Source organism: Orycteropus afer, unplaced genomic scaffold, assembly GCF_000298275.1.
Source record: "Orycteropus afer afer isolate SDZICR_OR568_19922 unplaced genomic scaffold, OryAfe1.0 scaffold00155, whole genome shotgun sequence".
NCBI classification, from domain to species: Eukaryota; Metazoa; Chordata; class Mammalia; order Tubulidentata; family Orycteropodidae; genus Orycteropus; species Orycteropus afer.
In genome coordinates, this window is record NW_006921742.1 from 7,245,226 (window position 1) to 7,247,488 (window position 2,263).

The following is a 2,263-nucleotide window of genomic DNA, read 5'->3' on the forward strand; positions in this document are numbered from 1 at the left end:
TTAAATATACTTCCTAGGGTCATAAAGATCAAGCATCTTGATCTGGAAAGACAAATGGTGTGCAGTTTGTAGTTCTTGTTGTTGTTGTATGCTGCGGAGTCAATTCCGACTCGTAGTGACCCCATACGACAGAGTAGAACTCCCCTATAGGGTTTTCTGTAATCCTTATGGGAGCTATTTGCCAGGTCTTCTCTTCCAGCTGATCGGTTTGAATCACTGACTTTTCTGTTAGCAGACAGAGCTTAACCACTGAGCCTCTAGGGCTCCTTGCAGCTCTCAAGCTTACTAGAAATTTTTAATCGTCTGTAGTGTCATTTCTTTTGGTTCCAGCATAGTTATTTTCTGAGGGTGTCTACCTTCCTTGTCCTTGATCTGCTTTAGAATCATTGAGAATGAGTCTCCCTTCTTCCCAGATAAAGACCAGCCTAGTTCTAGGTACTTCAGACACTTAGCCACTCTTGTCCATGGAATAGTCTGTAGAGTTTCTACGATTTATTTATTTGTAGGTTTCCTTTAATGTCTGTGTTAATTTTCCTTTTTGGTGTGTGGCCTGCCTTCCTAGCAAGGGAGGTAAAACAATAGAGTGGAAAAAGCGTGGACTTTGGAATAAAGTAGACCTTGTGTAAATCTGTGGGAACCCCTAGGTGGTACAAATGATTAAGAGCTCAACTACTAACTGCAAGATTGGCAGTTCAAAGCCACTCAGAGGCACATTGGAAGAAAGGTTTGGTGATCTACTTTGAAAACCCTGTGGAGAACACTTCTGCTCTGAAACATGGGGTCTCCATGAGTAGGAATTGACTCGACAGTGACTTTATGTGTGTGTGTATATCTGTGTGTAACCTGGCTCAGACACTGGCTACCTGTGTGATCTTCAGAAATTTATTTCTCTGAACCTCAGGTACCTCATCTATAAAATGAAGCTAAGACCCACTTCAAAGGATCATTGTTGATCCATCTGAAACAACCGTCAATGCTGGGCAATTATTGCTGGTTTCACTTGCTTCTAAACTCCAGCAGAGCGAGGACTGTACAAACTGTGTTTTCTGCATTTCTTCACAGCAATAACTGTGTGCAGCCTTATGTGCTGTTTGGGACTCAGTAGGATCTAAGTGACTGTCCTTGTTAACAATAGTAGACATAAAGACCAAATTCACCACTATTTGTATATAATAGGGAATTTGGAAGAGATAGAAATACGTTTTTAAAAACAAACAACAACAACAAAAACAAAAAACTGAAAACAAATTCCCTGACTCATAGAGAGTCCCATTGGGTTTTCAAGGGTATAAGTCTTTACAGAAGCAGACTGCTCCAACTTTTTTCTGCACAGCGGCTGGTGGGTTCGAACCACCAACCTTTTGGTTAGTAGCCAAATGCTTTAACCACTACACCCCCCAGAGCTCCATAGTAATACACTAGGCCTACTGTATTTCTGGAATAACTAAATCAGGGATACTTTCAACTCCAGAAGTAATGGGACCAATCTCAAAAGCCCCCTTTTCCCCAGACTTGAGGTGGCAATGGGCCCCCAAACTAGGAGTCAAGGGAAGGAAGAGTCTTCTCTCTTCCCTTCCTAACTGAAAAATTCAAAGCTTTGAATTTTATCTTGATGATTTATTTATTTAATTTTTTGTTTGGTGGCTTATTTAATGCTTTGAGTATTCTGATATTGTATTGCCATATTGATATTAAAGAATGATTGATTAAAGAATAATTGATACTAAAGAATAATTTATGGAACAAAAGAGACTAAGCAAACTGGGGGGATGAGATGGAAAAGTACAGTTAAAAATATTCATGCATATAATCTGACATCAAAGAAAGGAATGCAATGAGCATTTGTTAAATTCATGGTGGTGGAAGGCCAATAGTTAGAGGAAAGCAATGGGAAGAGCTGAAGAATTTTCCTTTCCTCAGAAGTTTTCTTGAACACTCTATGTTTATAACTGTCTAAAAAGTTTGCAAAACACTTTCACAAATATCACAGATTATTCATTTTCTTGGTTCTCTCTTTGGATCCTCCCAATAGCCTCGTGAGGAAGGTGACTATTTTACTTACTTTATAGGTGAGAAAGTGGAGTTTCAGAGAAGATGGCTGGGAAGGAAAGCTATTCACTTAAATAGCCCCAGCCCAGATCATCTAAAGAAAAAATTTGATGCATTGAACATGAAGAAAGCAAGAGATCACTAAAAAGACAAGAAAAGAAGAGAAGACCAAAGTGGATGACAGAAGAGACTCTGAACCTTGCCCTTGAGTGGA

General features: G+C 39.4%; 1 protein-coding gene across 1 annotated transcript in view; it reads right to left on the minus strand.

Moving 5' to 3' along the window:
* Positions 1-2,263, minus strand: part of PDE7B (phosphodiesterase 7B) — a 200,694-nt gene that overhangs the window by 97,690 nt on the left and 100,741 nt on the right. The window lies entirely within an intron of this gene.